Source organism: Callorhinus ursinus, unplaced genomic scaffold (assembly GCF_003265705.2).
Source record: "Callorhinus ursinus isolate GAN/ISIS: 27379988/994484 unplaced genomic scaffold, GSC_fseal_2.0 scaffold4, whole genome shotgun sequence".
Lineage (NCBI taxonomy): Eukaryota > Metazoa > Chordata > Mammalia > Carnivora > Otariidae > Callorhinus > Callorhinus ursinus.
In genome coordinates, this window is record NW_027397066.1 from 42,873,959 (window position 1) to 42,885,146 (window position 11,188).

Below are 11,188 nucleotides of genomic sequence, written 5' to 3' on the forward strand. Positions count from 1 at the left end.
ACTGATACAAGGAGGGTTCACTCAACTCTCCTCCTGGCAAGAGGCTAAGCATTCCCACACGAATCCCTCTATCTTAGATTGATAACTTGGTCTGGAATTGTTCTTCATCTGGTCTTCTCAGTATCTTCTTCCTTGGGCTTCTTTGTGTCCACAGTCGGCTCAGCCCACGAGTGGCTCCATCTGGCTCCGAGTCAAGGAAGTCTAGATTATTCTACAGTGGACAGTCTACTCTTCTACATTTTTTTCATCTTTGTAAACCTCAGCCCACCCCCTCATGAAAGCCCTCTCTGAACTGATAGGACTTAGCTGTGGTAGACAGCATAGTGGCCTTCCAGAGATGTCCAGATCCTGATCCCTAGAACCTGTGAAAGCGTGACCTTACCATGGTGAAAAGGATTTTGCAGATGTGATTAAATTTAAAGACTGAGACAGAGGGAGCAAGCTGGGTTATCTAGGTGGGCCCAATCAAATCACATGGGCCTTAAAAGTGGAAAACCTTTCCATATGGTGTCATTCAAAGACAGAGATGTGACAAGAGAAGGCCAAAGACGTGTGACATTCCTGGCTTTGAAGATGGAATGTGGGAAGGTTCTGAAGCCTGGAAAAGGCAAAGAAACAGATCCTCCCCTCAGAGCCTCCAGAAAGGACCTAACGTCGTGATTTTGGCATACTGAGGTCTATGTTGGATTTCTAACATAAGAAGTATAAAATAATACATTTGCATTGCGTAAGCCACTAAATTTGTGGCAATTTGCCACGGCAGCGATAGAAAACTAGTAACACTGGCCATGAGCGCATCTAGCACTCCATTTTCCTCCATGTCAGCACTTACCACACCATGGTAGAAGGTGTAGTGGGAAGGGTCTGGGTAGTGGATTTAGAAAGACCTGTGTGCAAACCCTGGTTCCATTTTCAAGTGGTCTTGGACAGGTAATTCTTAAATTCTCCTAGTCTCAGATTATCACCTAGAAAACAGAGATTAAGAAAAGTGCCTCTCTTGGGGCACCTGGGTGGCTCAGTTGCTTAGGCGTCTGTCTCCTTTTGGCTCAGGTCATGATCTCGGGGTCCTGTGATCCAGCCCCATGTGGGGCTCCCTGCTCAGCGGAGAGTCTGCTTCTCCCTCTCCCTCTGTCTCCCCCACCCCACCGCACTCATGCTCTCTCTCTCAAATAAATACATAAAATCTTTTAAAAAATGTCTCTCTCTTACAGGTTTGTTGTGATTTTTAAATGAGGCTATGTGCACTTAGTACAAGGCAGAGCAGTAAATGGTAGCCATTATAATATTTATCGGAGAGGGTTCAAGGGCCTGAGAAACTCCTCTGTGGTGAGGAATGCCTTTATTTTTTTCCAGCTTCATGGAGATATAAGTGACATATAAAATTGTGTAAGCTCAAAATGTACAATGTGATGATTTAATACACATAAATATTGCAAATGTTTACTACAATAAGATTGTAGTACACATCTTTCGCCTTACAAATTATCATTTTGTTGTTACGGTGAGGACATTTAAAATTCTACTCTCTTAGCAACTTTCAAGTGTACAATACAGTATTGTTAACTATTGTCACCATGCTGTGCATTACATCCCCAGAACTTATTGCTCCCATAACCAGAAGTTTGTACCCATTTACCTTTTACCAACAACTTCACCTTTCACCCACCCATAAGCCCCTGGCCACCACCATTCTACTCTCTGTTTCTACGAGTTTGGCTTTTTGAGAATCCACATATAAGTGAGATCATACAATATTTGTCTTTTTCTGTCTGAGAAAATTATTTCACTTAGTTTAATGCCCTCAAAGTCCATCCATGTTGTCACAAAAGGCAGGATTTTTTTTTTTTTAATGGCTGAAAAATCTTCCATTGTACCTGTATACCACATTGTCTTTATCTGTTCATCCTTCGATGGACACTTAGGCTGTTTCCATATTTTGGTTATTGTGAATATGGGAGTTCATGCAATGAACATGAGAGTGCAAATACCTCTTGGAGATAGGGATTTCATTTCCTTTGGACATATACCTAGAGATGGGACTGCTATTTCTAATTTTTTGCAGAAACTCCATACTGTTTTCTGCGGTGGCTGCAGTTTGCATTCCCACCAACAGTGCACTAGGGTTCCCTTTTCTCCGTACCCCTGCCAACATATGTTATCTCTTGTCTCTTTGATAATAGCCACCTAAACAGATTTGGAGTGACATCTCATTGTGTTTTGATTTGCATTTCCCTGATAATTAGTGATGTCAAACATCTTTTCATGTACTTCTTGACCATTATGACCATTATGTCTTCTTTGGAAAAATTCTACTCAGGTTCTTTGCCCAGTTTTATTTTATTTTATTTTTTTTAAAGACTTTATTTATTTATTTGAGAGAGAGAGAATGAGAGATAGAGAGCACGAGAGGGAAGAGGGCCAGAGGGAGAAGCAGACTCCCTGCTGAGCAGGGAGCCCGATGTGGGACTCGATCCCGGGACTCATGACCTGAGCCAAAGGCTGTCACTTAACCAACTGAGCCACCCAGGCGCCCTCTTTGCCCAGTTTTAAATCAGAATATTTTTTGGCTATTGAGTTGTGGGGGTTCTTTATATGTTTTGGGTATTAACCCTTTATCAGATAAATGAATTACAAATATTCTGTCCCATTCCACAGGTTGCATTTTCATTTTGTTGATTGTTTCTTTTGCTGCGTAGGATCGTTTTAGCTTGATACTGATTTTTGCTTTTGTTTCTTATGCTTTTAGTGTGCTATCTAAAAAATCCTTGCCAAGACCAAGATCAAGGAGTTTTCCTCTAGAAGTTTTATGGTTTCAGGTCTTATGTTTAAGCCTTTAATCCATTTGGAGTTAATTTTTATGAGTAGTGTAAGATAAGACCAATTTCATTCTTTTGCATGTGGAAACCCAGTTTTCCTAGCACCATTTATTGAAGAGACTATCCTTTCCCCATTGTATATTCTTGCCACCTCTCTTAAAGATTAGTTGACCATATACGTGTAGGGTTTTTTCTGGGCTCTCTATTCTGTTCTATTGACCTATGTGTCTGTTTTATGCCAAAAATATGGTGTAATTTCTACAGCTTTGTAATATAGTTTGAAATCAGGAAGTGTGATGCCTCTAGCTTTGTTCTTCTTAAGATTGCTTTCCCTTTTCAAGATCTTTTCTGGTTCTACAGGAATTTTAGGATTGTTTTTTTCCAATTCTTTGAAAAAAAATGCCATGGGAATTTTGGCAGGGATTGCATTGAATCTATACATGGCTTTGGATAGTATGGAAATTTGATTAATCTCCTTACTCGTTATTGGTCTTTTCAGATTTTCTATTTCTTCATGATTTAGTCTTGGTAGGTTTTTTTCTAGGAATTTATTAATTTCTTCAAGGTTGTTTAATTTGTTGGTGTATAATTGTTTATAGTAGTCTCATAATCCTTTGTATTTCTGTGGTGTCAATTATAATGTCTCTTTCATTTATAATTTTATTTATTTGACTCTTCTCTTTTTTTCCCCTTTGTAAGTCTTGCTAATTTTATCTTTTTAAAAAACGAAAAATTTCCTTTATTTTTTCCATTTTTTTTTAATTCTCTGTTTCACTTACTTTTGCTCTGATCTTTTCTGTTTCCTTCCTTCTGGTAACTTTGGGCTTAGCTTGTTTCTCTTTTTCTAGCCTTTTTTTTTTTTTTAAATGTAGATGCTTATTATCTTAAATTCCCCTCTTAGAATTGCTTTTGCTGTTTTTCACATAAGTTTTTGGTATGTGTGTTTCCATTTTCATTTGTTTCAAGATATCTTTTTTTTTATTTCCCTTGCAATTTCTTTTTTGATTCGCTGGTTGTTCAAAAGTGTGTTGTTTAATTTTCATATATTTATGAATTTACCAGTTCTCTTCCTGCTATTGATTGCTAGTTTCATACCAGAGTGGTCAGATAAGATATTTGATATGATTTCAGTCTTTTAAAATTTGCTAAGACTTGTTTGTGACCTAACTAATATATGATCTATCCTGGAAATGTTCTGTGGACTTGAGAAGAAAATGTATTCTTGCTGCTGTTAGATGGAATGCTCTGTTTATGTTTGTTAGATCTATTTGGTCTAAAGGATAGTTCAAGTCCAATGTGTCCTTTTGATTTTCTGTTTAAATGATCTATCCATTGTTGAAAGTAGTAGTACCCCTACTACTATTGTATTGTTGTCTATTTCTTCCTTCAGATCCGTTAGTATTTGCTTAATATATTTGTGTGCTCTGATGTTAGGTACATATGGATTTAAAATTGTTATATCCTTTTGAGGAATTGAATCCTTTATCATTATATAATGGCCTTAGTTGTCTTTTATTGGAGCTTTTAGGCTAAAGTCTATTTTGTCTGATACAAGTATAGCTATCCCTGCTGTCTTTTGGTTTCCGTTTGCATGAAATACCCTTTTCCATCCCTTCACTTTGAGCCTATCTATGTCTTTAAAGCTGAAGTCAGTCTTTTGTATGCAGCATAATGGGTCTTGTTTTTTAAATCCATTCAGCAACTCTATGATTTCTGATTAGAGAATTTAATCCATCTATGTTTAAAGTAATTATTGATAGGTAAAGACTCACTGATGCCATCTTGTTAATTGTTTTCAGATTGTTTTTGTAGCTTTATTGTTCCCCTTTTGCTGTCTATCTTTGTGAATTGGTGACTTTCTGTAGTAGTATACCTCGATTTGCTTCTCTTTGTCTTGTGTACATCTACTACAGGTTTTTGCTTTGTGGTTACCCTGATGCTAGCATGAAATATCTTATAGATACAATAGTCTGTTTTAAGCTGATAACAGCTAACTTTGATCACGTTCAAAAACTCCACCCTTTTAATCCCCCCTGCCACATTTTATGTTTTTGGTATCACAATTTATATTTTTATGATGTTTATCTATTAATAATTTATTGTAGCTATAGCTATTTTTAATGCTTCTGTTATTTAACCTTTGTACTAGAGTAAATTAGTAACACACTACCATATTATAATATTAGGGTATTCTAATTTGACTATGTACTTACCTTTATCAGTGTATCTTAGATTTTCATATATTTTCTTGTTATTAATTAGTGTCCTTGCATTTCAGCCTGAAAAGCTCCTTACAGTATGTCTCGTAAAGCAGGTCTAGTGGTAATGAACTCCCTTGGCTTTCGTTGGCCTGTGAGAGTCTTTGTCTTACCTTCATTTCTTTTTTTTAATTTTTAATTTTTTATTTAAATTCAATTTAATTAACATATAGTGTACTATTAGTTTCAGAGGTAAAATTTAGGGATTCATCAGTTACGTACAACACCCAGTGCTCATTCCATCAAGTGCCCTCCTTAACGCCCATCACCCAGTTACCCCATCCCCCCACCCACCTCCCCTCCAGCAAACCTCAGTTTGTTTCCTAGAGTTAAGAGTCTGAAGGACAACTTTGCCAGATAAAATATTCTTGGTTGGCAGTTTTTTCTTGCAGTACTTTGAATACATCATCCCCCAGTCTGCTGACCTATAAGGTTTCTTCTGAGAAATCCACCCATAGCCTTATATGGGTTCTCTTCTAGGTGACAAGCTTCTTTTGCCTTGCTGCTTACAAGATTCTCTTTTTGTCTTTGAGTTTTGGCAGTTTTACTCTAATGTGTATTGGACAGATCTCTTCAAGTTGAATTTGTTTGGAACCTGTGAGCTTCATGAACTTGGATATCCAAATGTCTCCCCAGTTTGGGGGAGTTCTCTGCCATCATTTATTTAAATGAGCTTCCTGCCCCTTTCTCCTTACTTTTTCCCTCTGGGACTCCAATAACACATAGATTGTGTCTTTTAATGGTGTTCCATAAGTCTACAACATTGACAACTGTGTGGTCCTTAGAGAGTGTTGCAGGGGTTCTTCAGTGCCTGCAAGGGCTCTTGGGGTCATCCATCTGGATGCTTCCAGGTTCAGTGGCTAGAGGCCAGTGCAGGGAGTGGTGGTAGCCAAAGCTGATGGTGTGTTACACACTCAGCTTCAGGAGCCAGCTTCAGGTAGTGGCAGGGGCTGGGTTCAGACATACACGTAGTAGTGAGGGCCAGGGCTGATAGCAAGGGCTGGGGCCACCTGTGAGCCTCCCAACAGACACAAGTGTCCTGGCATTACTGGCTACATCCATGCAGTGTGCCCTTCTATGGTGCAGGATCTCACCTTGGCACATGCATGGCAGGAGAGGCCAGTGACAGAAGCTGGGCCAGCAGGATGCCATTGTGGAACCACAGGGCCTTAGTTTTAGGGGAGCCCAGCCATGTGGGCCAGTGATAGGTGTTAGGGCCTGACCCAGGCCCACAGTGGCTACAGGGGCCCTGGCTATCAGTGTGCACTCCAGTGGCATTAGGTTCTCATCACGGGCATATGCATGACTGGTGGTGTGCAGGAGCACAACTGGAGGGACTAGCCCTTGATGTGCACACAGCAGTGGGGGACAAGCTGCAAGGGTCTGGGCTAGTGTCTTGCCCTCACATAGCCACAGAGGCCAAGGCCAGCTGCCAGCATGGGTCTGGGGCTCCAGTGGTGGGGAAGAGGAGGAGGTGGGGAGAGACTCAGGCTGCTGGTGTCTGAGAGTGGGAAAACCTGCAGTGGGAAAACCTCAGTAGCAGCATCTTCAAGGAGCCCACAGTGGCTGTGCTGGCCATTGGTTTCTTCAGTGGCAAAAGCTACTGGGGTCCTCTGCAGGGCAGGCCACTGGGAACTCCGGTCGCTCCCACTGCATGGCTGACACTCATGAGCCCTGGACTTCTTCCAGGTTCCCAGGCCTCTCTACACATCTCAACTTGGTGCTTCTGGGTGGGGTGAAACTGAGCTGCGTCCTTGTGCAGTGTCCCAGAAAGGTGGGCAGGTGGCCACTGACCCTGCCACCCCCTTCCCAGCCAGGGGAGCTCTTTCTGGCAAGGAAATTCATTCCTGATGCTGAGCAAAGCTGGCCTGAGGGATGGCAAGACACCAGAAGATGAAGCTGTCCTTCCTTCCCTTTCTGTGCAGTTCTTCTCAGATGTTGTGTTCCCCTGTGTTGCTGACATTCCTTAAGTGGACTCCTGAGCTCTCTCAAAGGTGTTTTTGTTCATGGATGCTATCTAATCATTGTTCTTCATTGGGGGACAGGGCTGGGGTCTCCTACTCCACCATTTAAATGGGTATACCTTGCATTCCATTTGAACTTGAGAGGCCATGTGATGAAGGGAGAAGGATCACAGACCCCAGGCCAGACTCTCTGGGTTTGAATCCAGGCAGTCATGTGACCTTGTACACATGATTCAGCATCTCGGTTTAGTTTTCCCCAGAAGCAGACCCTAAAATAGCCATGTGAGTGCAAGTAGTTTATTTAGAGGTAATTCCTGGAACCCGCATAGGGGAGGGGAAAGTGAGACAGGGAAAAGGGAAGGAGGCCAATGACTGTATGTGGGCAGCTAGAGCGTAAGCCCCCAGAGAAATTGGGGGACAGACATAGAACATGTGCCTCTGAGTTATGACATGCAAGGGACGAGGGAGCTGGGGGAATTCTATACCAGTTTCCCTCAGTCATTGGCTGAGAGCTGCTTTCAGGGGACAGTAATTCCCTGGCATGCCTGGCCTGCCACATGTGGGCAGAGAAAGCTCTCCGCATAGACACGGGACAGCTGGAACTAGGGCTGGCGTGTACGAAAATGGTGAGGGCCAAAGGGATATGGGGAGGGTCCCACAGTGTCAGCTACATTTAGTGTTCTTATCTTTAAAATGGGATAAAGACAGTATCTACCTCACCAGAATTGTTGGGAGGTTTATGTAAGGTTAACAAAGTCAAATGCATGGATCAGAGCCTGGCATAGAGTGAGCACCATTTAATTGCTGGTCGTTACCATTTGAAGTTGTTTGCTTTTCTGTCCCTTAGAAGCGTCTTTTTCCCTGCGATACCCCTCAACAAGGTCTGGGGAAGTAACTGAAGCTCACCCATGCTTTGGGGGAAGGGAGGCTCTGCGAAACAAGAGGAAGGGGCTAACATTCCTCCCTGGCCCGAGCTACTCCGACAGAGGCCGGCCCCTTGCGGACAGGAGTCACAGGGAGAGGGAGCCAAGGACTTAAATCCTCAGCTGGTGCTTTGTACACATTCTGGAAGGCTTCGGGCTTCAGTGGACCATGGACTTGGGAAATTTGAACCTAGCTCTTCTAAATCTCAATGGACACCAAGCCTCGATGGCCCTCTGGGCTATGTGCTAGATTGTAAGCTTCCTTGATCAAGGCGGAAACCCTGCTCATTGCTGGACTCTCCCTGCATCTTTCCTGGCTCCAGGTAGACTCTTGATAATTGAGTGTTGAGTAGTTGAGCATGCAAAAGGAAAAGCGCTTGTTTTCATCTAAAATCTCAGGTGACTGACACCGTTCCCATAAACGGCCCCCGCCCCCGGTAGTGGGTCTCATGCCTCCCTGGCCTCCCAGCCACCCGGACCCAGGAAGTAACTTGCACCTGAACCCAGCTCTCCTGAGCTCTCTGCTCTCAGCAGTGTCATTTAGAATACAAAGCACAGGCTGTAAGTGTTTATACTGACATGTTCATTTTAAATGGGCCCTCACGTCTTCCTGAAAGGAATCCAAAAGCTCTGTTGGAACTGAAAACATTTTATATTTATGTACTGCCAATTATTGAGGGAAGGCAAAGTGCTCAGCAAATATGATCTCAGTCCTCATGACTACCCTGAGGGAAGAAGTTGGCAAGAATTCTTATCCTCCTTGGACAGGTAACAGTTTGGCGGCTCAGGAGGCTGGGTGACAGATGCCAGGGCCACTACGGGGTTCTCCAGGGAGCCAGGATAATGGAAAGGGAAGGGGCAGCTCCAGCCAGAAAGTACAAGGACTCCTGCCTGATACCATGGATCAACAGGTATCATAAAGGGATGGCCTCCATGCTCACCGCAGCGTTGTAGGGACAAGCAAAAACCTGGAAATGGCCCAGTGCCCCTGAGTACAGGACTGGAGAGATGTTTCATGGGACACACCAAGAAATACTATTCAGCTGTTTAAAAGAATCTGTGTGTTCTGACATGGAAAGATGTCGAAGACATTTAAATGGGAAAAATGCAAGTTGCAAAAGAATGTAAACAATATAATCTCTGACTACTATAAAATAGATGTTGTATACTATTAAGGAAAAAGCCCAAAAGACCGTGTGCCAAGTTATATGTGAAATATAATTACAAAGACATTATGTGTCTTTGTGTGTTAGTATTTTCAAGGAAGGTCTAGAAGAATGTGCAACAGTGGCCATCACTAGAGGTTGGATTAAAGTTATTTTATTTTCTTAACCACACATTTGTTAAATGTTGACATTTTCTGCGACGCACCTCTTGTTCTCTGGTAATCAGATTAAGATTTTCTAAAAACTGGAAAAAGGGAAACCCTTTATGTCACCTAGAAAGTATTAAAAATAGAAAATAAAACTATTAAAATTCGCTGGCATTGTTTTCTTTCATTAAAAAAGAACCTAGGAGTGTTTTCCTTATGAGAAGGATTTGGAAAAATTCCACTAGAGTTTCTATTTAGTTTCCACTGTGCAGTGAAATCTGGATCAGATGTTATATTTTGTAAACATATGGTCCTGGGTCTGCGAAACCAAAATACAGAATCAAATCTTTCTGCTTTTTCCTTGATGTTTTTAAACACAAGACAGACCTGACTGTTTCGCACGCTGGATAATAAACTTTAGAAGAGCAAATGACGTCACCCCAGTCGGGGTGGGGGGATTCCAAACCATCAACAACTAGTTGTTTTCATGAATTGTTGGACAATAGACATAAATTGTTTTATGTCATTAAACTTTAAAAGCTCAGATCATTGTTTTCACGGCAATGTGAATGCACTCAACACTGCTGAATGGAACACTTAGAAATGACTAAGATGGTGAATTTTATGCTCTGTTTCTTACCAATAAGGAAGCAACCCCCATCACCTCCCCACCCCCAAGTACCCCAAAACTCAGATCTCTGAAGTCTAAGACATTATAGAGTGTAAAGAAAGGAGAGGATGGTGTCAAGCAGAGCTGAGCTCAGGTATCAGGTCTTAAAATCTGACCCTACTGTGCCTGGGACAGGTGGCATTTGTCTCCATCTCTCTGGGTAGCTGTCCTGAGCCAGGCCCAGGGAAGGCACTGGGAAACGGTAGCCAGCAGGACAAGAGAAGTCCCTGCCCTGTGGCATGAGCTCACCTCTCTCAACCAGAAGTGCCCCCTTGAAAATAGAGAAGCATAAGGCATAGGCCACCCATGCTTCGTGAGAGGGTAGGAATGGACTTCTGAGGCCCAAACTTGTCTGTGGCTCAAAAAAAAAAAAAAAAAAAATCCGCTTCACCCCACGGGAGACAGACAAACGGAGCAATGTCTGAGTCCAGATCGCCTTCCTCCTCAGGACAGGGTCTGTCCACGGTCTCCTGCCCTTCGAGCTTCTCGGCCACTTGGAAAGGAACAAGAACAAGGAAGGAAAGGTTGAGTGTTCTCATTTTCCCTTACCAGCGGGGTTGGATGAGGTGCTGGTTTAGGATGAAAACAAGGAAGGTCACATGGAATCTTCTGGTGAATTCACAGGGGAGGGACACTGGGTAATTACAGCAGGAATGAAGCCAGTGGGAGGGAGTTGCCATGTGTCAGGCACTGTGCCGAGCATGCTTATTATCTCCACAAATCTTCACGACTGCCCTTTGAGGCAGTGGGGATGATACTGTTGAAGGTGATGGCCGATGGGGCACTGTTCTAAGGACTTTGTGTGTATTGACTCACTTAATGCTCACCAGGCTCCCATGAGGGAAATGCTTTCATGGGTCCCTTTTTGTAAATGAGGAGACTGAAGTGCAGAGAGAATTAGGTAGCTAGTAGGTGGTAGAGTTGTGATTCAAAAGCAGGCAGTTAAAATATGGAGCCTAGGATCTTAACCACAATACCCTGTTATGCTTCCCTTTTCATGGATAAAGGACACTGCCCCTGAGTGAAGTTAAGTGGCCTGTGTAAGGACCCGTCGTAGAGAGTTTGGTTTGGCACGGGTCATTTCTAACCTCCAAGCCTGGACTCTGAAAAATATGACACTCTCCTACAATTCCCCGGGCAGTGAAAATCTCTGGGATAATGAGAGCCAAACCTCAGGCCTGTGACTGATGGGCAGAGCCACGGAACCAGCCCCACTCTGCTTCTGGCTCCCCTGGATACAGAGAC